The sequence below is a fragment of the Oncorhynchus clarkii genome, chromosome 2, assembly GCF_045791955.1.
Source record: "Oncorhynchus clarkii lewisi isolate Uvic-CL-2024 chromosome 2, UVic_Ocla_1.0, whole genome shotgun sequence".
In the NCBI taxonomy this organism is placed as follows: Eukaryota; Metazoa; Chordata; class Actinopteri; order Salmoniformes; family Salmonidae; genus Oncorhynchus; species Oncorhynchus clarkii.
In genome coordinates this window covers 4,068,472-4,096,122 of record NC_092148.1, presented here as the reverse complement: position 1 = coordinate 4,096,122, position 27,651 = coordinate 4,068,472, and the positions used below count along the sequence as shown (strand labels likewise).

At 46.4% G+C, this 27,651-nt stretch overlaps 1 long non-coding RNA gene across 1 annotated transcript in view; it reads right to left on the bottom strand.

Moving 5' to 3' along the window:
- Positions 1-6,740: 6,740 nt before the first annotated feature.
- LOC139378795 (uncharacterized) overlaps positions 6,741-27,651 on the bottom strand; it is a 201,084-nt gene continuing 180,173 nt past the window's right edge. Inside the window, exons 3-4 of the long non-coding RNA XR_011628329.1 lie at positions 8,731-8,794; positions 6,741-7,583 (exon numbers count right to left, since the gene is read on the bottom strand). This is a non-coding gene — a long non-coding RNA (uncharacterized lncRNA). The remainder of the gene's footprint in view (positions 7,584-8,730; positions 8,795-27,651) is intronic.

The window sequence follows — 27,651 nt, the reverse complement described above, 5'->3', positions numbered from 1 at the left end:
GGGTGAGGTGAGGTATGGTGGGGTGAGGTAAGGTAAGGTATGATGGGGTAAGTTGTGGTGGTGTGAGGTGTGGTGGGATAAGGTGTGGTGGGGTGAGGTGTGGTGAGGTAAGGTGTGGTGGGGTGAGGTGTGGTGGGGTGAGGTGTGGTGGGGTAAAGTGTGGTGTGGTGGGGTGAGGTAAGGTGAGGTAAGGTATGGTGGGGTGAGGTGAGGTGGGATGAGGTAAGGTATGGTGGGTCGAGGTATTGTGGGGTGAGGTGAGGTAAGGTGGGGTGAGGTAAGGTATGTTGGGGTGAGGTGAGGTAAGGTATGGTTGGGTGAGGTAAGGTATGGTGGGGTGATGTAAGGTATGGTGGGGTGAGGTAAGGTATGGTGGGGTGAGGTAAGGTGTGGTGGGGTGAGGTATGGTGGGGTGAGGTGAGGTAAGGTATGGTGGGGTGATGTAAAGTATGGTGGGGTGAGGTGAGGTATGGTGGAGTCATGTATGGTGGGGTGAGGTAAGGTATGATGGGGTGAGGTAAGGTATGGTGAGGTGAGGTAAGGTATGGTGGGGTGAGGTAAGGTGTGGTGGGGTGAGGTATGGTGGGGTGAGGTGAGGTAAGGTATGGTGGGGTGAGGTGAGATGAGGTAAGAAATGGTGGGGTGAGGTATGGTGGTGTGATGTATGGTGGGGTGAGGTATGGTGGAGTGAGGTAAAGTAAGCTATGGTGGGGTGAGGTGAGGTAAGAAATGGTGGGGTGAGGTATGGTGGGGTGAGGTATGATGAGGTGAGGTATGGTGGGGTGAGGTAAGGTAAGGTATGGTGGGGTGAGGTAAGGTATGGTGGGGTGAGGTGAGGTAATGTGGGTGAGGTAAGGTATAGTGGGGTGAGGTGAGGTATGGTGTGGTGGGATGAGGTAAGGTATGGTGGGGTGAGGTGAGGTATGGTGGGGTTAGGTGAGGTATGGTGGGGTGAGGTAAGGTAAGGTGGGGTGAGGTAAGGTATGGTGGGATGAGGTAAGGTATGGTGGGGTGAGGTGAGGTATGGTGGGGTGAGGTAAGGTAAGGTATGATGGGGTAAGTTGTGGTGGTGTGAGGTGTGGTGGGATAAGGTGTGGTGGGGTGAGGTGTGGTGGGGTGAGGTGTGGTGGGGTAAGGTGTGGTGTGGTGGGGTGAGGTAAGGTAAGGTGAGGTAAGGTATGGTGGGGTGAGGTGAGGTAAGGTGGGATGAGGTAAGGTATGGTGGGGTGAGGTATGGTGGGGTGAGGTGAGGTATGATGGGGTGAGGTAAGGTATAGTGGGGTGAGGTGAGGTATAGTGTGGTGGGGTGAGGTAAGGTATGGTGGGTTGAGGTAAGGTGTGGTGGGATGAGGTAAGGTATGGTGGGGTGAGGTGAGGTATGGTGGGGTGAGGTGAGGTATGGTGGGGTGAGGTAAGGTATAGTGGGGTGAGGTGAGGTATAGTGTGGTGGGGTGAGGTAAGGTATGGTGGGTTGAGGTAAGGTGTGGTGGGATGAGGTAAGGTATGGTGGGGTGAGGTGAGGTATGGTGGGGTGAGGTGAGGTATGGTGGAGTGAGGTAAGATATGGTGGGGTGAGGTAAGGTATGGTGGGGTGAGGTAAGGTATGGTGGGTTGAGGTAAGGTATGGTGGGGTGAGGTGAGGTATGGTGGGGTGAGGTAAGGTATGGTGGGGTGAGGTGAGGTATGGTGGAGTGAGGTGAGGTATGGTGGGGTGAGGTGAGGTATGGTGGAGTGAGGTAAGATATGGTGGGGTGAGGTAAGGTATGGTGGGGTGAGGTAAGGTATGGTGGGGTGAGGTAAGGTATGGTGGGGTGAGGTGAGGTGGGGTGAGGTGAGGTGGGGTGAGATGTGGTGGGTTGAGGTGTGGTGGGATGAGTTGGGGTGTGGTGAGGTGAGGTATGGTGGGGTGAGGTGTGGTGTGGTGGGATGAGGTGGGGTGGGTTGAGGTGAGGTAGGGTGGGGTGAGGTGAGGTGGGATGTGGTGGGGTGAGGTGTGGTGGGATGAGGTGGGGTGGGGTGAGGTGAGGTGAGGTATGGTGAGTGAGGTGTGGTGTGGTGGGATGAGGTGAGGTGGGGTGAGATGTGGTGAGATGTGGTGGGGTGAGGTGAGGTGTGGTGGGATGAGGTGGGGTGGGGTGAGGTGAGGTATGGTGGGTGAGGTGTGGTGTGGTGGGATGAGGTGGGGAGGGGTGAGGTGAGGTATGGTGGGGTGAGGTGTGGTGGGATGGGGTGAGGTATGGTGGGGTCAGGTGTGGTGGGGTGAGGTGGGGTGAGGTAAGGTATGGTGGGGTGAGATATGGTGGGGTGAGGTATGGTGTGGTGGGGTGAGGTAAGGTATGGTGGGTTGAGGTGAGGTAATGTGGGGTGAGGTAAGGTATGGTGGGGTGAGGTGAGGTAATGTGGGGTGAGGTAAGGTATAGTGGGGTGAGGTGAGGTATGGTGTGGTGGGATGAGGTAAGGTATGGTGGGGTGAGGTGAGGTATGTAAGGTGGGGTGAGGTGAGGTATGGTGTGGTGGGATGAGGTAAGGTATGGTGGGGTGAGGTGAGGTATGGTGGGGTGAGGTGTGGTGGGGTGAGGTAAGGTATGGTGGGGTGAGGTGTGGTGGGATGGGGTGAGGTATGGTGGGGTAAGGTGTGGTGGGGTGGGGTGAGGTGGGGTGAGGTAAGGTATGGTGGGGTGAGGTATGGTGGGGTGAGGTCTGGTGGGGTGGGGTGAGGTAAGGTATGTTGGGGTGAGGTAAGGTATGGTGGGGTGAGGTGAGGTAATGTGGGGTGAGGTAAGGTATGGTTGGGTGAGGTGAGGTAATGTGGGGTGAGGTGAGGTATGGTGTGGTGGGATTAGGTAAGGTATGGTGGGGTGATGTAAGGTGGGGTGAGGTGAGGTAATGTGGGGTGAGGTGAGGTATGGTGTGGTGGGATGAGGTAAGGTATGGTGGGGTGAGGTGAGGTATGGTGGTGTGAGGTATGGTGGGGTGAGGTAAGGTATGGTGGTGTGAGGTGTGGTGTGGTGAGTTAAGGTATAGTGGGGTGAGGTAAGGTATGGTGGGGTGAGGTAAGGTATGGTGGGGTGAGGTGAGGTATGGTGGGGTGAGGTCAGGTTTGGTGGGGTGAGGTAAGGTAAGGTGGGGTGAGGTAAGGTATGGTGGGATGAGGTAAGGTATATTGGGGTGAGGTGAGGTATGGTGGGGTGAGGTAAGGTAAGGTATGATGGGGTAAGTTGTGGTGGTGTGAGGTGTGGTGGGATAAGGTGTGGTGGGGTGAGGTGTGGTGAGGTAAGGTGTGGTGGGGTGAGGTGTGGTGGGGTGAGGTGTGGTGGGGTAAAGTGTGGTGTGGTGGGGTGAGGTAAGGTGAGGTAAGGTATGGTGGGGTGAGGTGAGGTAAGGTGGGATGAGGTAAGGTATGGTGGGGTGAGGTATGGTGGGGTGAGGTGAGGTAAGGTGGGGTGAGGTAAGGTATGGTGGGATGAGGTGAGGTAAGGTATGGTGGGGTGAGGTAAGGTATGGTGGGGTGATGTAAGGTATGGTGGGGTGAGGTAAGGTATGGTGGGGTGAGGTAAGGTGTGGTGGGGTGAGGTATGGTGGGGTGAGGTGAGGTAAGGTATGGTGGGGTGATGTAAAGTATGGTGGGGTGAGGTGAGGTATGGTGGAGTCATGTATGGTGGGGTGAGGTAAGGTATGATGGGGTGAGGTAAGGTATTGTGGGGTGAGGTAAGGTATGGTGGGGTGAGGTAAGGTGTGTTGGGGTGAGGTATGGTGGGGTGAGGTGAGGTAAGGTATGGTGGGGTGAGGTGAGATGAGGTAAGAAATGGTGGGGTGAGGTATGGTGGGGTGGGGTATGGTGGAGTGAGGTAAAGTAAGCTATGGTGGGGTGAGGTGAGGTAAGAAATGGTGGGGTGAGGTATGGTGGGGTGAGGTATGATGAGGTGAGGTATGGTGGGGTGAGGTAAGGTAAGGTATGGTGGGGTGAGGTAAGGTATGGTGGGGTGAGGTGAGGTAATGTGGGGTGAGGTAAGGTATAGTGGGGTGAGGTGAGGTATGGTGTGGTGGGATGAGGTAAGGTATGGTGGGGTGAGGTGAGGTATGGTGGGGTTAGGTGAGGTATGGTGGGGTGAGGTAAGGTAAGGTGGGGTGAGGTAAGGTATGGTGGGATGAGGTAAGGTATGGTGGGGTGAGGTGAGGTATGGTGGGGTGAGGTAAGGTAAGGTATGATGGGGTAAGTTGTGGTGGTGTGAGGTGTGGTGGGATAAGGTGTGGTGGGGTGAGGTGTGGTGGGGTAAGGTGTGGTGTGGTGGGGTGAGGTAAGGTGAGGTAAGGTATGGTGGGGTGAGGTGAGGTAAGGTGGGATGAGGTAAGGTATGGTGGGGTGAGGTATGGTGGGGTGAGGTAAGGTATGGTGGGGTGAGGTAAGGTGTGGTGTGGTATGGTGGGGTGAGGTGAGGTAAGGTATGGTGGGGTGAGGTGAGATGAGGTAAGAAATGGTGGGGTGAGGTATGGTGGGGTGAGGTATGGTGGGGTGAGGTATGGTGGAGTGAGGTAAAGTAAGGTATGGTGGGGTGAGGTGAGGTAAGAAATGGTGGGGTGAGGTATGGTGGGGTGAGGTATGATGAGGTGAGGTATGGTGGGGTGAGGTAAGGTATGGTGGGGTGAGGTGAGGTAATGTGGGGTGAGGTAAGGTATAGTGGGGTGAGGTGAGGTATGGTGTGGTGGGATGAGGTAATGTATGGTGGGGTGAGGTGAGGTATGGTGGGGTTAGGTGAGGTATGGTGGGGTGAGGTAAGGTAAGGTGGGGTGAGGTAAGGTATGGTGGGATGAGGTAAGGTATGGTGGGGTGAGGTGAGGTATGGTGGGGTGAGGTAAGGTAAGGTATGTTGGGGTAAGTTGTGGTGGTGTGAGGTGTGGTGGGATAAGGTGTGGTGGGGTGAGGTGTGGTGGGGGTAAGGTGTGGTGGGGTGAGGTGTGGTGGGGTAAGGTGTGGTGGGGTGAGGTGAGGTGTGGTGGGGTGAGGTAAGGTAAGGTATGATGGGGTAAGTTGTGGTGGTGTGAGGTGTAGTGGGGTGAGGTGTGGTGAGGTAAGGTAAGGTGTGGTGGGGTGAGGTGAGGTGAGGTGAGGTGAGGTAGGGTGAGGTATTGTGCTGTAAGGTGGTCAGTACGATGGTGTAGGGTTGAAGGACAGGGTCAGTAGGTTGGTATAGTGTTGAAGGACGGGGTCAGTAGGTTGGTATAGGGTTGAAGGACGGGGTCAGTAGGTTGGTATAGGGTTGAAGGATGGGGTCAGTAGGTTGGTATAGGGTTGAAGGACGGGGTCAGTAGGTTGGTATAAGGTTGAAGGACTGGGTCAGTAGGTTGGTATAAGGTTGAAGGACGGGGTCAGTAGGTTGGTATAGGGTTTAAGGACGGGGTCAGTAGGTTGGTATAAGGTTGAAGGACGGGGTCAGTAGGTTGGTATAGGGTTGAAGGACGGGGTCAGTAGGTTGGTATAGGGTTGAAGGACGGGGTCAGTAGGTTGGTATAGGGTTGTAGGGTGGGGTCAGGGGGACGGTGTAAGGGTCACTCAGGTCACTTTCATTTTTTATACAGACATGAGAGGTAAAAAAACTGTTTTTTTAATCATCTCAGCAAAGTCTGAGCCTGTGCTGATCCAGGACCAGTTTAATCTTTTAGATTGTAGTGAATGGATGAGGGGTTCAGCACTCCTACTCTGAGTTATGAATAGAAGCCCTGAACAGTTTTCAGTATCCCTGACCTTAAACAGACAATATAACTTAAATCATTCAGTCAGTCAGCCAGTCAGTCAGGCAGTCAGCCAGTCAGTCAGCCAGTCAGTCAGGCAGTCAGCCAGTCAGTCAGGCAGTCAGCCAAGCAGTCAGGCAATCAGGCAGTCAGGCAGCCAGGCAGTAAGTCAGTCAGCCAGTCAGTTAATCAGGTATTCAGCCAGTCAGTCAGACATTCAAGCAGTCAGTCAGCCAGGCAGCCAGCCAGTCAGCCAGGTGAGTCAATCAGGTAGTCAGCCAGTCAAGTAGTCAGTCAGGCAGTCAGCCAGGCAGTCAGTCAGTCAGTCAGCCAGGCAGTCAATCAGGCAGTCAGCCAGTCAGCCAGTCAGTCAGTCAGCCAGTCAATCAGTCAGTCAGCCAGGCAGTAAGTAAGTCAGTCAGTCAGTCAGGCACCATATCAGAGTTAATTGATTAAGCTTGGGCTACATATGGAACTGTATGTCTGTCTGGTTTAATGATAGGAAGCGCTGACAATGAAGAATCTGACCAATTCTAATTTTTAATTGCCAATGAAAAACTCCATATTTATGGTGGTCCCTCTGTCTGTCTGGATGAATGGGGAAATGGATTGAGCTAGTTAAGCATATTCCTTATCACAATGAGAAATAGTACTTTAACTCGACTAAAGCCCTTTGAAGTCTGATTTAATACTATTGGATAGATCTGTGTTTTTTTTTTAGTTCAAACAATAGAATTGAACAGGAAAATGTAATTATTAAATTATTCAACAGTGCCAAAAGGAAATATTTTTCATAGTACTTTCTCTGTATTTTCTACTGCAAAAATGTGTCAAACGCTGAGGTTTTAAAAATGGCACGTCTTCTTTTTGAGGAACCATTTTCTCTCTTTTGATTAACCTTCAGTCTTGAGAGCCCAGCAAAAAAAAAAATGTTTTTATCTGACTATCATTTCTTGTTTTCAGGACAACCAGGGCCAAAAGTAGAACACAAAACAACGTGACATTAACAGTTGTTCATTAATGAGCTTTTATTGACAAATGGCAATAAATCAAACAAATGTCAGCCAAGCAAGAACCTGATTATAATGAATTTACAGTGGGGCCAAAAAAAGTATTTAGTCAGCCACCAATTGTGCAAGTTCTCCCACTATAAAAAGATGAGAGAGGCCTGTAATTTTCATCATAGGTACACTTCAACTATGACAGACAAACGGAGAAAAAAGAATCCAGAAAATCACATTGTATGATTTTTTATGAATTTATTTGAAAATTATGGTGGAAAATAAGTATTTGCCATTAATACATGCAACGAGTGGAGGACAGAGGAGCCTCTTAAAGAAGAAGTTACAGGTCTGTGAGCCAGAAATCTTGCTTGTTTGTAGGTGACCAAATACTTATGTTCCACCATTATTTTGAAATAAATTCTTAAAAAATCCTACAATGTTTTTGCCCCACTGTAAATGAATGCTGTAAGTATATACATACATTTGTTTCATACAATGTTTAACAGGGGTTAGAAGTCCAAAACACACCGGTAGTCCTGGTGGGACTCATTGGGTTTTAATAGGACTTCCTCATGGTATTAAAAAAACCTTTTTAAGTCTGATTCATTTTACAGAATTATACAAAATATTTTTTTAAGTTCAGTAAAAACATATATCAAAAATAATTGTTGGCGCCTCCAGGCTGACTTCGGTTTTCCTCTGACACATTGGTGCACCTGGCTTCCGGGGTTATGAAGCGCGGTTCGGCGGGTCATGTTTCGGGGAGGACGCATGACTCGACCTTCGCCTCTCCCGAGCCCGTTGGGGAGATGAAGCGATGAGACAAGATCGCAATTGGATATCATGAAACTGGGGAGAAAAGGTAGGTAAAAAAGAGACATATAATTATATAATTTGTTCCTGGAGATATGTCCTGCTGCAGATGCTGTGGAATTTGTATCTTATTGATCTCTTACCAAGTGAAACAAATCACTAGAATACTGCAAAAGATGCATCTGCAAGTCTAGCTACAGTCATTCTACCACTGTGTTTAAAGCAGTTTAAAGCAGAAAACCATAATCCCTTTGACTAGCAAGTCCACAAATGATGTGTATTGTTGTGATTCTAAATGTTGAGTTATGTATACAGTATATTCCCATGTAGGTCCCACAACTATCCTTTGGGTTAGTAAGCACAATTACCATGGTTATGGACACTGTCATTGACCTGTAACCCTTCTGTAACGGACATGGTCAGAGTTGGATCAAGGGGTATGTAATTATACTGTCCACACGGACAGTCATGGCCGAAATTAACTGCTGTTTTGGCATATGAGACCTTTATTCATGTAATCTGCAGGAGCGAGAGAACAAGGAGGAGAGAGAGAGAGAGAGAGAGAGAGAGAGAGAGAGAGAGAGAGAGAGAGAGAGAGAGAGAGAGAGAGAGAGAGAGAGAGAGAGAGACAGAGAGAGAGAGAGAGAGAGAGAGAGAGAGAGAGAGACAGAGACAGAGACAGAGACAGAGAGAGAGGGCGATTTGGCCCTGAACAAAGAGTACACAGTAGCAGAATACCTGACCACTGTGACTGACCCAAACTTAAGGAAAGCTTTGACTATGTACAGACTCAGTGAGCATAGCCTTGCTATTGAGAAAGGCCGCTGTAGGCAGTCCTGGCTCTCAAGAGAATACTATATGCACACTGCCCACAAAGTGAGCTGCACTTCCTAACCTCCTGCCCAAATGTATGACCATATTAGAGACACATATTTCCCTCAGATTACACAGACCCACAAAACATTTGAAAATACGTCAAATTTTGATAAACTCCCATATCTATCTACTGGGTGAAATACCACAGTGTGCCATTACAGCAGCAAGATGTGTGACCTGTTGCCACGAGAAAAAGGGCAACCAGTGAAGAAGAAACACCATTGTAAAATACAACCCATATTGATCTTTATTTATTAACTATTCGAAAATGTCTCTGTTCATCAGAAAGAGAGAGAAGGGCTCTTACCAAGCCGACCAATCACATCTCCTTCTGAATTCCCGTCTCTGCGTCCAAAATGGCCTCCAAAAATCTGAAACAAAATATCATGGCATCATTTAGTCATGTCTGGAGGTACAGTGTGCTATTTCTGTCCTGATCATTGAGTTGTACTCAAATGTGACTGTTATTTTAATTAATTACCTGTATTTAACCAGGCAAGTCAGTTAAAATAACAAATTGTTATTTACAATGACGGCCTACACCGGTCAAACCCTAACCAGGACAACACTGGGCCAATTGTGCGCCGCCTTATGGGACTCCAAATCACAGCCAGTTGTGATACCTGCCTGGATTTGAACCAGGGTGCCTGTAGTGATGCCTCAAGCACTGAGATGCAGTGCCTTAGACCACTACACCACTCAGGAGCCTCATGACAACAGTAAATTAAGCCAGACTCTGAATCAGGCCTGGGGTTTTTTAAAAGCCTCATGACTACAGTAAATTAGTGGAGAAACACAGGCCCTGTTACTGAACAAACTGAAGGTGAACATACAGAGTAGATAATCAAGGCCACAAGCCCTGATACTCTAACCACCTAGCTAATCGTGAGGTGGACTAGTTCTGTCGCAAAGTTCTCCTGCAGTTTGATATTCTGTAACAGTGCATTATTGAAAGAACATTCTTTGTGTAAACGTTTGGTTTCAAAATGAATCCAAACCCTACAGCTGTGACTAGTGAAAAGCAAGGACATGCATACATAACACAAGGAGTTTTGGACAATGTGAATATGAAAACTGGTATCACAGTTCACCAAGCAAGACTTTCCAACAACGGGCTGGTTTTAATAAGACGTCGTATGATAAAGAAGAAGAAGAAGAAGAAGAAGAAGAAGAAGAAGAAGAAGAAGAAGAAGAAGAAGAAGAAGAACTGAAGAAGAAGAAGAAGAAGAAGAAGAACTGAAGAAGAAGAAGAAGAACTGAAGAAGAAGAAGAAGAAGAAGAAGAACTGAAGAAGAAGAAGAAGAAGAAGAAGAACTGAAGAAGAAGAAGAAGAAGAACTGAAGAAGAAGAACTGAAGAAGAAGAAGAAGAAGAAGAAGAACTGAAGAAGAAGAAGAAGAAGAACTGAAGAAGAAGAACTGAAGAAGAAGAAGAAGAAGAAGAACTGAAGAAGAAGAAGAAGAAGAAGAAGAACTGAAGAAGAAGAATAACTGAAGAAGAAGAACTGAAGAAGAAGAACTGAAGAAGAAGAACTGAAGAAGAAGAAGAAGAAGAAGAACTGAAGAAGAAGAAGAAGAAGAAGAACTGAAGAAGAAGAACTGAAGAAGAAGAAGAAGAAGAAGAACTGAAGAAGAAGAAGAAGAAGAAGAACTGAAGAAGAAGAAGAACTGAAGAAGAAGAACTGAAGAAGAAGAACTGAAGAAGAAGAACTGAAGAAGAAGAACTGAAGAAGAAGAAGAAGAAGAAGAACTGAAGAAGAAGAACTGAAGAAGAAGAACTGAAGAAGAAGAACTGAAGAAGAAGAAGAAGAAGAAGAAGAAGAACTGAAGAAGAAGAACTGAAGAAGAAGAAGAAGAAGAAGAACTGAAGAAGAAGAACTGAAGAAGAAGAACTGAAGAAGAAGAAGAAGAAGAAGAAGAAGAAGAAGAAGAACTGAAGAAGAAGAACTGAAGAAGAAGAACTGAAGAAGAAGAACTGAAGAAGAAGAAGAAGAAGAAGAAGAAGAAGAACTGAAGAAGAAGAACTGAAGAAGAAGAAGAAGAAGAACTGAAGAAGAAGAAGAAGAAGAACTGAAGAAGAAGAACTGAAGAAGAAGAAGAAGAAGAACTGAAGAAGAAGAACTGAAGAAGAAGAACTGAAGAAGAACTGAAATCAAATCAAATCAAATTTTATTTGTCACATACACATGGTTAGCAGATGTTAATGCGAGTGTAGCGAAATGCTTGTGCTTCTAGTTCCGACAATGCAGTAATAACAAGTAATCTAACTAACAATTCCAAAACTACTGTCTTGTACACAGTGTAAGGGGATAAAGAATATGTACATAATGATATATGAATGAGTGATGGTACAGAGCAGCATAGGCAAGATACAGTAGATGGTATCGAGTACAGTATGTACAAATGAGATGAGTATGTAAACAAAGTGGCATAGTTTAAAGTGGCTAGTGATACATGTATTACATAAGGATACAGTCGATGATATAGAGTACAGTATATACGTATGCATATGAGATGAATAATGTAGGGTAAGTAACATTATATAAGGTAGCATTGTTTAAAGTGGCTAGTGATATATTTACATAATTTCCCATCAATTCCCATTATTAAAGTGTCTGGAGTTAAGTCAGTGTCAGTGTGTTGGCAGCAGCCACTCAGTGTTAGTGGTGGCTGTTTAGCAGTCTGATGGCCTTGAGATAGAAGCTGTTTTTCAGTCTCTCGGTCCCAGCTTTGATGCACCTGTACTGACATCGCCTTCTGGATGATAGCGGGGTGAACAGGCAGTGGCACGGGTGGTTGATGTCCTTGATGATCTTTATGGCCTTCCTGTGACATCGGGTGGTGTAGGTGTCCTGGAGGGCAGGTAGTTTGCCCCCGGTGATGCGTTGTGCAGACCTCACTACCCTCTGGAGAGCCTTACGGTTGAGGGCGGTGCAGTTGCCATACCAGGCGGTGATACAGCCCGCCAGGATGCTCTCGATTGTGCATCTGTAGAAGTTTGTGAGTGCTTTTGGTGACAAGATGAATTTCTTCAGCCTCCTGAGGTTGAAGAGGCGCTGCTGCGCCTTCTTCACGATGCTGTCTGTGTGAGTGGACCAATTCAGTTTGTCTGTGATGTGTATGCCGAGGAACTTAAAACTTGCTACCCTCTCCACAACTGTTCCATCGATGTGGATAGGGGGGTGTTCCCTCTGCTGTTTCCTGAAGTCCACAATCATCTCCTTAGTTTTGTTGACGTTGAGTGTGAGGTTATTTTCCTGACACCACACTCCGAGGGCCCTCACCTCCTCCCTGTAGGCCGTCTCGTCGTTGTTGGTAATCAAGCCTACCACTGTTGTGTCGTCCGCAAACTTGATGATTGAGTTGGAGGCGTGCGTGGCCACGCAGTCGTGGGTGAACAGGGAGTACAGGAGAGGGCTCAGAACGCACCCTTGTGGGGCCCCAGTGTTGAGGATCAGCGGGGAGGAGATGTTGTTGCCTACCCTCACCACCTGGGGGCGGCCCGTCAGGAAGTCCAGTACCCAGTTGCACAGGGCGGGGTCGAGACCCAGGGTCTCGAGCTTGATGACGAGCTTGGAGGGTACTATGGTGTTGAATGCCGAGCTGTAGTCGATGAACAGCATTCTCACATAGGTATTCCTCTTGTCCAGATGGGTTAGGGCAGTGTGCAGTGTGGTTGAGATTGCATCGTATGTGGACCTATTTGGGCGGTAAGCAAATTGGAGTGGGTCTAGGGTGTCAGGTAGGGTGGAGGTGATATGGTCCTTGACTAGTCTCTCAAAGCACTTCATGATGACGGATGTGAGTGCTACGGGGCGGTAGTCGTTTAGCTCAGTTACCTTAGCTTTCTTGGGAACAGGAACAATGGTGGCCCTCTTGAAGCATGTGGGAACAGCAGACTGGTATAGGGATTGATTGAATATGTTCGTAAACACACCGGCCAGCTGGTCTGCGCATGCTCTGAGGGCGCGGCTGGGGATGCCGTCTGGGCCTGCAGCCTTGCGAGGGTTAACACGTTTAAATGTCTTACTCACCTCGGCTGCAGTGAAGGAGAGACCGCATGTTTTCGTTGCAGGCCGTGTCAGTGGCACTGTATTGTCCTCAAAGCGGGCAAAAAAGTTATTTAGTATGCCTGGGAGCAAGACATCCTGGTCCGTGACTGGGCTGGATTTCTTCCTGTAGTCCGTGATTGACTGTAGACCCTGCCACATGCCTCTTGTGTCTGAGCCGTTGAATTGAGATTCTACTTTGTCTCTGTACTGGCGCTTAGCTTGTTTGATAGCCTTGCGGAGGGAATAGCTGCACTGTTTGTATTCGGTCATGTTACCAGACACCTTGCCCTGATTAAAAGCAGTGGTTCGCGCTTTCAGTTTCACACGAATGCTGCCATCAATCCACGGTTTCTGGTTAGGGAATGTTTTAATCGTTGCTATGGGAACGACATCTTCAACGCACGTTCTAATGAACTCGCACACCGAATCAGCGTATTCGTCAATGTTGTTATCTGACGCAATACGAAACATCTCCCAGTCCACGTGATGGAAGCAGTCTTGGAGTGTGGAGTCAGCTTGGTCGGACCAGCGTTGGACAGACCTCAGCGTGGGAGCCTCTTGTTTTAGTTTCTGTCTGTAGGCAGGGATCAACAAAATGGAGTCGTGGTCAGCTTTTCCGAAAGGGGGGCGGGGCAGGGCCTTATATGCGTCGCGGAAGTTAGAGTAACAATGATCCAAGGTCTTTCCACCCCTGGTTGCGCAATCGATATGCTGATAAAATTTAGGGAGTCTTGTTTTCAGATTAGCCTTGTTAAAATCCCCAGCTACAATGAATGCAGCCTCTGGATAAATCGTTTCCAGTTTGCAGAGAGTTAAATAAAGGTCGTTCAGAGCCATCGATGTGTCTGCTTGGGGGGGGATATATACGGCTGTGATTATAATCGAAGAGAATTCTCTTGGTAGATAATGCGGTCTACATTTGATTGTGAGGAATTCTAAATCAGGTGAACAGAAGGATTTGAGTTCCTGTATGTTTCTTTCATCACACCATGTCAAGTTGGCCATGAGGCATACGCCCCCGCCCCTCTTCTTACCAGAAAGATGTTTGTTTCTGTCAGCGCGATGCGTGGAGAAACCCGTTGGCTGCACCGCTTCGGATAGAGTCTCTCCAGTGAGCCATGTTTCAGTGAAGCAAAGGACTTTACAGTCTCTGATGTCCCTCTGGAATGCTACCCTTGCTCGGATTTCATCAACCTTGTTGTCAAGAGACTGGACATTGGCAAGAAGAATGCTAGGGAGTGGTGCACGGTGTGCCCGTCTCCGGAGTCTGACCAAAAAACCGCCTCGTTTCCCTCTCTTTCGGAGTCGTTTTTTTGGGTCGCTGCATAGGATCCACTCCGTTGTCCTGTTTGTAAGGCAGAACACAGGGTCCGCGTCGCGAAAAACATATTCTTGGTCGTACTGATGGTGAGTTGACGCTGATCTTATATTCAGTAGTTCTTCTCGACTGTATGTAATGAAACCTAAGATGACCTGGGGTACTAATGTAAGAAATAACACGTAAAAAAACAAAAAACTGCATAGTTTCCTAGGAACGCGAAGCGAGGCGGCCATCTCTGTCGGCGCCGGAAGCCTCCACAGAAGAAGAAGAAGAAGAACTGAAGAATATCCTGGTCACTGAGATCCATTGTTTCTATTGGCTATTGTATTGTATTATAGCTGTTTAAATCAAAACAAGAAAAATAGTTCACTAAAATATATACTGTATATACATATATATATATATATATATGTACAGTATATATAACGTTTTTAAAAGTAGGACGTCTCTGGTGATCGTCTGCATGTTACAAAGCTGTGAGTTTAGTGTTTGAGAAGATGCTGAACTTGTAATTCCCATGGGTTCCTATGGACCACTGCCAACGGAAACTCCTTCCACCACACCATAACTCTACTGTGTCTTATGAGGAGAGAGAAAGAGAGAGAGAGAGAGAGAGAGAGAGAGAGAGAGAGAGAGAGAGAGAGAGAGAGAGAGAGAGAGAGAGAGAGAGAGAGAGAGACAGAGAGACAGAGAGACAGAGAGACAGAGAGACAGAGAGACAGAGAGAGAGAGAGACAGAGAGAGAGAGAGACAGAGAGACAGAGAGAGAGAGACAGAGAGAGAGAGAGAGAGAGAGAGAGAGAGAGAGAAACCGTCCTGTCAAAGCAGCTAGCTCAACGTCCGTATTCACGTGTCCTTTCATCCCAGAGCGCCCCCTCCCAGAACCCCCCTCCACACACACAACGTTATCAAAGGCATTAAGAGACAGTTTATGGGGGTTTTTATGGAGGGCATTCAGATTAACAGTGATGATAAAACAAGGATTAGTTTTTTGTCAGAAGTTCACATTGGGCCCTTATTGTGGTGTTGGCTGTTACACTGCTGTGCTCTAACTCTGCTCGGCTCTGAGCGCCGTGTGGTTTAAAGTTGGCTAGCGGGAACCGCGTTATTGGTCAATGGCTTTTAAATGCTTGGGTGATTGGTTCAGAGATTTTAAATGGTAGGGTGTGACTGAGCAGCAGTTCAAGTGTAGTTAAAGCGTTTGTAATTAGTGGTATCGACCGGTGGTGTGAGCCATAAGGCCATAGAAAACAGTTCTGCTGAACAGAGACGCCACAGAGCAATTAAACACAAAACACTTAAATCCTAGATCTGTTTTCAAACTATATCTCAAACCCATGCTGACACATGTAGAAGCCTACTTATCTGGCCTGGTGTATATCTTCACATGGTATTTAAACAACACAAACAAAGTACCAAAGAATCAAGTTCAACTTTTTAAGGCATTTGTCACATAATGATGTCGTGACTGTTTAGGGAGCGTCAAACAAAGTGCCTATTATCAAGTTAAACTTTTAAGGCATTTGTCACATAATGATGTCGTGACTGTTTAGGGAGCGTCAAACAAAGTACCAAAGAATCAAGTTAAACTTTTAAGGCATTTGTCACATAATGATGTTGTGACTATTTAGGGAGTGTCAAACAAAGTGCCTAGTATCAAGTATCAACTATCAAGTTCAAATGTATTTCTATTATATTTGCATGATTGGATTAAGTGTAGGTTGGCTATACTGTATACAGTATATGCAGTACATTCAGAAAGTATTCAGACCCCTTGACTTTTTCCACATTTTGTTAGGTTACAGCCCTATTCAAAAATTGATTCAATTGTTTTTTTCCCTCATCAATCTACACACAATACCCCCATAATGACATCACAATACCCCCGTAATGACATCACAATACTTTATAATGACATCACAATACCCCCGTAATGACAAAGCAAAAAGAGGTTTGTTGAAATTTTTTGCCCCAAAAATAAAATATAAAATGGAAATATCACATTTATATAATTGTTCAGACCCTTTACTCAGTACTTAGTTGAAGCACCTGGCAGCGATTACAGCCTCCAGTCTTCTTGAGTATGACGCTACAAGCTTGGCACATCTGTATTTGGGGAGTTTCTCCCATTTTTCTCTGCAGATCCTCTCAAGCTCTGTCAGGTTGGATGGGGAGCATCGCTGCACAGCTATTTTCAGGTCCCTCCAGAGATGTTCGATCGGGTTCAAATCCGAGCTCTAGCTGGGCCACTCAAGGACATTCAGAGACTTGTCCCGAAGTCAGCCCTGCGTTGTCTTGTCTGTGTGCTTAGGGTCGTTGTCCTGTCGGAAGGTGAACCTACGCCCCAGTCTGAGGCCCTGAGTGCTTAGGGTCGTTGTCCTGTCGGAAGGTGAACCTAGGCCCCAGTCTGAGGTCCTGAGTGCTTAGGGTCGTTGTCCTGTCGGAAGGTGAACCTACGCCCCAGTCTGAGTTCCTGAGTGCTCTGGAGCAGGTTTTCATCAAAGATCTTTGTGCTTTGCTCCGTTCATCTTTCCCTCGATCCTGACTGGTCAACCTGCAGATGAAAAACATCCCTACAGTATGATTCTGCCACCACCATGCTTCACCGTAGGGAGGATGCCAATTCCTTCGACCTCATCGCTTGATTTTTGCTCTGACATGCACTGTCAACTGTGGAACCTTATATAGACAGGCGTGTGCACTTCCAAATCATGTCCAATCAATTGAATTTACCACAGTTGGACTCCAATCAAGTTGTAGAAACATCTCAAGGATGATCAATGGAAACAGGATGCACCTGAGCTCCATTTTGAGTCTAAAAGCAAAGGGTCTGAATACTCATGTAAATAAAGGTATTTCTGTTTTTGTTTTTTTTATACATTTGCAAAAATATCTATAAACCTGTTTTCACTTTGTCATTATGGGGTATTGTGATGTCATTATGGGGTATTGTGATGTCATTACGGGGTATTGTGATGTCATTACGGGGGTATTGTGATGTCATTATGGGGTATTGTGATGTCATTATGGGGTATTGTGATGTCATTATGGGGTATTGTGTGTAGATTGAGGAGGAAAAATGCATTTAATCCATTTCAGAATAAGGCTGTAACTTAACAACATTTGGAAAAAGTCAAAGGGTCTGAATACTTTCCAAATGCACTGTAACTTGGATTGTACAACTGTATACTTTATAACTGTATACTGTACAACTGTATACTGTACAACTGTATACTTTATAACTATATACTTTATAACTGTATACTGTATAACTCTATACTGTACAACTCTATACTTTATAACTGTATAACTGTAAACACGTAACTGTATAGTGTATAACTGTATAACTATATAGTGTATAACTACATACTGTATACTGTATAACTGTAAACACGTAACTGTATAACTGTATAACTGCATAGTGTATAACTGTATACTGTATACTGTATAACTGTAAAGTGTATAACTATATACTATATAACTGTATACTGTATAACTATATAGCTGTAAACACGTAACTGTATAACTGTATAACTGCATAGTGTATAACTGTATACTGTATAGTGTATAACTGTATAACTGTATAACTGTATACTGTATAACTCTATACTGTATAGTGTATAACTGTATAGTGTACTGTATAACTCTATACTATATAACTGTATACTGTATAACTGTATAACTATATAACTGTATAACTGTATACTGTATAACTGTATACTGTATAACTAACTATATACTGTATAACTGTATACTGTGTAACTATATAACTGTATAACTATATAACTGTATACTGTATACTGTATAACTCTATACTGTATAACTGTATAACTGTATAACTCTATACTGTATAACTATATAACTGTAAACACGTAACTGTTGGATCAGATACAGTTGCCAGTACAGACAAAGCCCTTGCCTGGTGGGGAACAACAAGAGCTGTTCACACATACAGTCTCTACATAAGACCTTGGTTAGCCTACACTGGGGCTAGATGCTGTAGAACCGTAGCAGAACCTTTAGGATCGCTGAGACACTGACAAACTACAGTAATTAACGTGCGGGACAATATAAGAGGACACAACAAATACAGTCACTCGAATACGGTTTGAGTACAGGGAGACTTCTTTACGTAATTATAGCGGACGACGCTAATTTCTACAGAATCAAGTTGTTAAACCACACCGTCTCATTCTAAATCCAATCCTTTCCTAATTGTAGGCAATCATGTTGGTTTGTATAAACAGAGAGTTTTCGGCCTTAGTTCTATCTCAGAGCAGGACTTAGAAAGCTTTTCCATTACCATGTATCTGACTCTGTTTCTGCCTGTGATGTGAGAGTCTGCTGACTCCAAGACGTGATGTCAGAGTTCCGGAATGCACCTCCACGGAACACCTTCAGGGTGGTTAGTCTGATCTGATCTGACAGATCACAGCTACACACACACACACACATACACACACACTCATTCATTCACGCACGCACGCACGCACAGACGCACGCACGCACGAACGCACGCACACACGCACACACACACACACACACACATACACACACACACACACACGCACGTGCACAAGCACGCACGCAAGCACGCAAGCACTCACACACACAAACACACACACACACACACACATGAACGTGCACACGCACGCACGCAAGCACTCACACACACACACACACACACAAACACTCACTCACACACACACACACACACACACACAAACACTCACTCATACACACACACACACACACACACACACACACACACAAACACTCACTCATACACACACACGCACACACACACACACAAACACTCACTCATACACACACAAACACACACACACACACACACACACACAAACACTCACACACACACACACACACACACACACACTGTTTGTAACTGCTGGTGTAGCAGAACTAGAGGAAGATGAATTAGTGCATTGGTGTCATTGGTGTCATTGGTGTCATTGGTGTCATTGGTGTCATTGGTGTCATTGGGCTGTTTGGGTTGCACCGTTCCTTCAACACCACAGATGTGTAACATGATGGGGTAATTACACACACACACATACACACACACACACACACACACACCACACACACACACACACACACACACACACACACACACACACACACACACACACAATGGCACTGCAGTGGATAGCTGACCAATTTTGCCTTCTTATTTTTATTTTTTATTTACTGATCTTAACTTTTTTTGTACATATTGTTTCCGCCACGAGAACTAAAATCCGTTTTACCTAATCGTTACCAGAATATCACCTGTGCAACTAGAGGTGAAAAAACTCTAGACCACCTTTACTCCACACACAGAAACACGTACAAATCTCTCCCTCACCCTCCCTTTGGCAAATCTGACCATAACTCCATCCTCCTGATTCCTGCTTACAAGCAAAAACTCAAACAGGAAGTACCCGTGACGAGCTTAATATGGAAGTTGTCCGTTGAAGCGGATGCTAAGCTACAGGACTGCTTCGCTAGCAGAAACTGGAATATTTTCCGGGGGTATACCTACATCAGTTACCGGCTTCGTTAATAAGTGCATCGATGACGTCGTCCCCACAGTGACCGTACGTACATATCCCAACCAGAAGCCATGGATTACAGACAACATCCGCTAGAGCTGCCGCTTTCAAGGTACGGAAAACGAATCTGGACGCTTATAAGAAAACCCACTACGACCTCCGACGAGCCGTCAAACAGGCAAAGCGTCAATACAGAATTACGAAGGGAGGCCAATAACACTGAACCATGCATGAGAGCACCAGCAGTTCCGGGACGACTGTGTGATCTCGCTCTCCGTAGCCGATGTGAGTAGGACCTTTAAACAGGTTAACATTCACGAGGCCCGCGGGGCCACACGGATTACCATGATGCATCCTCAGAGCCTTGGGATCAGCTGACGGGTGTCTTCACTGCCATTTTCAGCCTCTCCCTGACCCAGTCTGTAATACCTACATGTTCCACCTCTCCCTGACCCAGTCTGTAATACCTAAATGTTCCACCTCTCCCTGACCCAGTCTGTAATACCTACATGTTCAACCTGACCCAGTCTGTAATACCTACATGTTCAACCTCTCCCTGACCCAGTCTGTAATACCTACATGTTACACCTCTCCCTGACCCAGTCTGTAATACCTACATGTTCCACCTCTCCCTGACCCAGTCTGTAATACCTACATGTTCAACCTGACCCAGTCTGTAATACCTACATGTTCAACCTGTCCCTGTCTGTAATACCTACATGTTTCACCTCTCCCTGACCCAGTCTGTAATACCTGCATGTTCAAACTGACCCAGTCTGTAATACCCACATGTTCAACCTCTCCCTGACCCAGTATGTAATACCTACATGTTCAAACTGACCCAGTCTGTAATACCTACATGTTCCACCTCTCCCTGACCCAGTCTGTAATACCTACATGTTCAACCTGACCCAGTCTGTAATACCTACATGTTCAACCTGACCCAGTCTGTAATACCTACATGTTCCACCTGACCCAGTCTGTAATACCTACATGTTCAACCTGACCCAGTCTGTAATACCTACATGTTCCACCTGACCCAGTCTGTAATACCTACATGTTACACCTCTCCCTGACCCAGTCTGTAATACCTACATGTTCAACCTCTCCCTGACCCAGTCTGTAATACCTACATGTTCCATCTCTCCCTGACCCAGTCTGTAATACCTACATGTTCCACCTGACCCAGTCTGTAATACCTACATGTTCAACCTGACCCAGTCTGTAATACCTACATGTTCCATCTCTCCCTGACCCAGTCTGTAATACCTACATGTTCAACCTGACCCAGTCTGTAATACCTACATGTTCCACCTGACCCAGTCTGTAATACCTACATGTTCAACCTGACCCAGTCTGTAATACCTACATGTTACACCTCTCCCTGACCCAGTCTGTAATACCTACATGTTCAACCTGACCCAGTCTGTAATACCTACATGTTACACCTCTCCCTGACCCAGTCTGTAATACCTACATGTTCAACCTCTCCCTGACCCAGTCTGTAATACCTACATGTTCAACCTGACCCAGTCTGTAATACCTACATGTTCCACCTCTCCCTGACCCAGTCTGTAATACCTACATGTTCCACCTCTCCCTGACCCAGTCTGTAATACCTACATGTTCCACCTCTCCCTGAACCAGTCTGTAATACCTACATGTTCCACCTCTCGTTGACCCAGTCTGTAATACCTACATGTTCCACCTCTCCCTGACCCAGTCTGTAATACCTACATGTTCCACCTCTCCCTGACCCAGTCTGTAATACCTACATGTTCCACCTGACCCAATCTGTAATACCTACATGTTCAACCTCTCCCTGACCCAGTCTGTAATACCTACATGTTTCACCTGACCCAGTCTGTAATACCTACATGTTACACCTCTCCCTGACCCAGTCTGTAATACCTACATGTTCCACCTCTCCCTGACCCAGTCTGTAATACCTACATGTTACACCTCTCCCTGACCCAGTCTGTAATACCTACATGTTCAACCTGACCCAGTCTGTAATACCTACATGTTCCACCTCTCCCTGACCCAGTCTGTAATACCTACATGTTCAACCTTACCCAGTCTGTAATACCTACATGTTCAACCTGACCCAGTCTGTAATACCTACATGTTCCACCTCTCCCTGACCCAGTCTGTAATACCTACATGTTCCACCTCTCCCTGACCCAGTCTGTAATACCTACATGTTCAACCTGACCCAGTCTGTAATACCTACATGTTCAACCTGACCCAGTCTGTAATACCTACATGTTCCACCTCTCCCTGACCCAGTCTGTAATACCTACATGTTCAACCTGACCCAGTCTGTAATACCTACATGTTCCACCTCTCCCTGACCCAGTCTGTAATACCTACATGTTCCACCTCTCCCTGACTCAGTCTGTAATACCTACATGTTCAACCTGACCCAGTCTGTAATACCTACATGTTCAACCTGACCCAGTCTGTAATACCTACATGTTCAACCTGACCCAGTCTGTAATACCTACATGTTACACCTCTCCCTGACCCAGTCTGTAATACCTACATGTTCCACCTCTCCCTGACCGAGTATGTAATACCTACATGTCTCTCCCTGACCCAGTCTGTAATACCTACATGTTCAACCTCTCCCTGACCCAGTCTGTAATACCTACATGTTCAACCTCTCCCTGACCCAGTCTGTAATACCTACATGTTCAACCTGACCCAGTCTGTAATACCTACATGTTCCACCTCAACCTGACCCAGTCTGTAATACCTACTTGTTCCACCTCTCCCTGACCCAGTCTGTAATACCTACATGTTCAACCTGACCCAGTCTGTAATACCTACATGTTCAACCTGACCCAGTCTGTAATACCTACATGTTCAACCTCTCCCTGACCCAGTCTGTAATACCTACATGTTCAACCTGACCCAGTCTGTAATACCTACATGTTCAACCTGACCCAGTCTGTAATACCTACATGTTCAACCTCTCCCTGACCCAGTCTGTAATACCTACATGTTCCACCTCTCCCTGACCCAGTCTGTAATACCTACAAGTTCCACCTCTCCCTGACCCAGTCTGTAATACCTACATGTTCAACCTCTCCCTGACCCAGTCTGTAATACCTACATGTTCAACCTCTCCCTGACCCAGTCTGTAATACCTACATGTTCAACCTGACCCAGTCTGTAATACCTACATGTTCAACCTCTCCCTGACCCAGTCTGTAATACCTACATGTTCCACCTCTCCCTGACCCAGTCTGTAATACCTACATGTTACACCTCTCCCTGACCCAGTCTGTAATACCTACATGTTCAACCTGACCCAGTCTGTAATACCTACATGTTCCACCTCTCCCTGAGCCCGGTCTGTAATACCTACATGTTCCACCTCTCCCTGACCCAGTCTGTAATACCTACATGTTCAACCTGACCCAGTCTGTAATACCTACATGTTCCACCTCTCCCTGAGCTCGGTCTGTAATACCTACATGTTCCACCTCTCCCTGACCCAGTCTGTAATACCTACATGTTCCACCTGACCCAGTCTGTAATACCTACATGTTCAACCTGACCCAGTCTGTAATACCTACATGTTCCGTCTCTCCCTGACCCAGTCTGTAATACCTACATGTTCAACCTGACCCAGTCTGTAATACCTACATGTTCCACCTGACCCAGTCTGTAATACCTACATGTTCAACCTGACCCAGTCTGTAATACCTACATGTTACACCTCTCCCTGACCCAGTCTGTAATACCTACATGTTCAACCTGACCCAGTCTGTAATACCTACATGTTACACCTCTCCCTGACCCAGTCTGTAATACCTACATGTTCAACCTCTCCCTGACCCAGTCTGTAATACCTACATGTTCAACCTGACCCAGTCTGTAATACCTACATGTTCCACCTCTCCCTGACCCAGTCTGTAATACCTACATGTTCCACCTCTCCCTGACCCAGTCTGTAATACCTACATGTTCCACCTCTCCCTGAACCAGTCTGTAATACCTACATGTTCCACCTCTCCCTGACCCAGTCTGTAATACCTACATGTTCCACCTCTCCCTGACCCAGTCTGTAATACCTACATGTTCCACCTCTCCCTGACCCAGTCTGTAATACCTACATGTTCCACCTGACCCAATCTGTAATACCTACATGTTCAACCTCTCCCTGACCCAGTCTGTAATACCTACATGTTTCACCTGACCCAGTCTGTAATACCTACATGTTACACCTCTCCCTGACCCAGTCTGTAATACCTACATGTTCCACCTCTCCCTGACCCAGTCTGTAATACCTACATGTTACACCTCACCCTGACCCAGTCTGTAATACCTACATGTTCAACCTGACCCAGTCTGTAATACCTACATGTTCCACATCTCCCTGACCCAGTCTGTAATACCTACATGTTCAACCTTACCCAGTCTGTAATACCTACATGTTCAACCTGACCCAGTCTGTAATACCTACATGTTCCACCTCTCCCTGACCCAGTCTGTAATACCTACATGTTCCACCTCTCCCTGACCCAGTCTGTAATACCTACATGTTCAACCTGACCCAGTCTGTAATACCTACATGTTCAACCTGACCCAGTCTGTAATACCTACATGTTCCACCTCTCCCTGACCCAGTCTGTAATACCTACATGTTCAACCTGACCCAGTCTGTAATACCTACATGTTCCACCTCTCCCTGACCCAGTCTGTAATACCTACATGTTCAACCTCTCCCTGACCCAGTCTGTAATACCTACATGTTCAACCTGACCCAGTCTGTAATACCTACATGTTCAACCTGACCCAGTCTGTAATACCTACATGTTCAACCTCTCCCTGACCCAGTCTGTAATACCTACATGTTCCACCTCTCCCTGACTCAGTCTGTAATACCTACATGTTCAACCTGACCCAGTCTGTAATACCTACATGTTCAACCTGACCCAGTCTGTAATACCTACATGTTCAACCTGACCCAGTCTGTAATACCTACATGTTACACCTCTCCCTGACCCAGTCTGTAATACCTACATGTTCCACCTCTCCCTGACCGAGTATGTAATACCTACATGTCTCTCCCTGACCCAGTCTGTAATACCTACATGTTCAACCTCTCCCTGACCCAGTCTGTAATACCTACATGTTCAACCTCTCCCTGACCCAGTCTGTAATACCTACATGTTCAACCTGACCCAGTCTGTAATACCTACATGTTCCACCTCAACCTGACCCAGTCTGTAATACCTACTTGTTCCACCTCTCCCTGACCCAGTCTGTAATACCTACATGTTCAACCTGACCCAGTCTGTAATACCTACATGTTCAACCTGACCCAGTCTGTAATACCTACATGTTCAACCTCTCCCTGACCCAGTCTGTAATACCTACATGTTCAACCTGACCCAGTCTGTAATACCTACATGTTCAACCTGACCCAGTCTGTAATACCTACATGTTCAACCTCTCCCTGACCCAGTCTGTAATACCTACATGTTCCACCTCTCCCTGACCCAGTCTGTAATACCTACAAGTTCCACCTCTCCCTGACCCAGTCTGTAATTCCTACATGTTCAACCTCTCCCTGACCCAGTCTGTAATACCTACATGTTCAACCTCTCCCTTCAACCTCTCCCTGACCCAGTCTGTAATACCTACATGTTCAACCTGACCCAGTCTGTAATACCTACATGTTCAACCTCTCCCTGACCCAGTCTGTAATACCTACATGTTCCACCTCTCCCTGACCCAGTCTGTAATACCTACATGTTACACCTCTCCCTGACCCAGTCTGTAATACCTACATGTTCAACCTGACCCAGTCTGTAATACCTACATGTTCCACCTCTCCCTGAGCCCGGTCTGTAATACCTACATGTTCCACCTCTCCCTGACCCAGTCTGTAATACCTACATGTTCCACCTCTCCCTGTCCCAGTCTGTAATACCTACATGTTCAACCTGACCCAGTCTGTAATACCTACATGTTCAACCTGACCCAGTCTGTAATACCTACATGTTCAACCTCTCCTGACATGTTCAACCTCTCCCTGACCCAGTCTGTAATACCTACATGTTCCACCTCTCCCTGACCCAGTCTGTAATACCTACAAGTTCCACCTCTCCCTGACCCAGTCTGTAATACCTACATGTTCAACCTCTCCCTGACCCAGTCTGTAATACCTACATGTTCAACCTCTCCCTGACCCAGTCTGTAATACCTACATGTTCAACCTGACCCAGTCTGTAATACCTACATGTTCAACCTCTCCCTGACCCAGTCTGTAATACCTACATGTTCCACCTCTCCCTGACCCAGTCTGTAATACCTACATGTTACACCTCTCCCTGACCCAGTCTGTAATACCTACATGTTCAACCTGACCCAGTCTGTAATACCTACATGTTCCACCTCTCCCTGAGCCCGGTCTGTAATACCTACATGTTCCACCTCTCCCTGACCCAGTCTGTAATACCTACATGTTCAACCTGACCCAGTCTGTAATACCTACATGTTCCACCTCTCCCTGAGCTCGGTCTGTAATACCTACATGTTCCACCTCTCCCTGACCCAGTCTGTAATACCTACATGTTCAACCTGACCCAGTCTGTAATACCTACATGTTCAACCTGACCCAGTCTGTAATACCTACATGTCCCACCTCTCCCTGACCCAGTCTGTAATACCTACATGTTCAACCTGACCCAGTCTGTAATACCTACATGTTCCACCTCTCCCTGACCCAGTCTGTAATACCTACATGTTCAACCTGACCCAGTCTGTAATACCTACATGTTCCACCTCTCCCTGACCCAGTCTGTAATACCGACATGTTCAACCTGACCCAGTCTGTAATACCTACATGTTCAACCTGACCCAGTCTGTAATACCTACATGTTCAACTTGACCCAGTCTGTAATACCTACATGTTACACCTCTCCCTGACCCAGTCTGTAATACCTACATGTTCAACCTCTCCCTGACCCAGTCTGTAATACCTACATGTTCAACCTGACCCAGTCTGTAATACCTACATGTTCAACCTGACCCAGTCTGTAATACCTACATGTTCAACTTGACCCAGTCTGTAATACCTACATGTTATACCTCTCCCTGACCCAGTCTGTAATACCTACATGTTCCACCTCTCCCTGATCCAGTATGTAATACCTACATGTCTCTCCCTGACCCAGTCTGTAATACCTACATGTTCCACCTCTCCCTGACCCAGTCTGTAATACCTACATGTTCAACCTCTCCCTGACCCAGTCTGTAATACCTACATGTTCAACCTGACCCAGTCTGTAATACCTACATGTTCAACCTGACCCAGTCTGTAATACCTACATGTTCCACCTCTCCCTGACCCAGTCTGTAATACCTACATGTTCAATCTGACCCAGTCTGTAATACCTACATGTTCCACCTCTCCCTGACCCAGTCTGTAATACCTACATGTTCAACCTGACCCAGTCTGTAATACCTAAATGTTCCACCTCTCCCTGACCCAGTCTGTAATACCTACATGTTCAACCTCTCCCTGACCCAGTCTGTAATACCTACATGTTCAACCTGACCCAGTCTGTAATACCTACATGTTCAACCTGACCCAGTCTGTAATACCTACATGTTCAACTTGACCCAGTCTGTAATACCTACATGTTACACCTCTCCCTGACCCAGTCTGTAATACCTACATGTTCAACCTGACCCAGTCTGTAATACCTACATGTTCAACCTCTCCCTGACCCAGTCTGTAATACCTACATGTTCCACCTTTCCCTGACCCAGTCTGTAATACCTACATGTTCCAACTCTCCCTGACCCAGTCTGTAATACCTACATGTTCAACCTCTCCCTGACCCAGTCTGTAATACCTACATGTTCAACCTGACCCAGTCTGTAATACCTACATGTTCAACCTGACCCAGTCTGTAATACCTACATGTTCCACCTCTCCCTGACCCAGTCTGTAATACCTACATGTTCAACCTGACCCAGTCTGTAATACCTACATGTTCCACCTCTCCCTGACCCAGTCTGTAATACCTACATGTTCAACCTCTCCCTGACCCAGTCTGTAATACCTACATGTTCAACCTGACCCAGTCTGTAATACCTACATGTTCAACCTGACCCAGTCTGTAATACCTACATGTTCCACCTGACCCAGTCTGTAATACCTACATGTTCAACCTGACCCAGTCTGTAATACCTACATGTTCCACCTCTCCCTGACCCAGTCTGTAATACCTACATGTTCCACCTCTCCCTGACCCAGTCTGTAATACCTACATGTTCA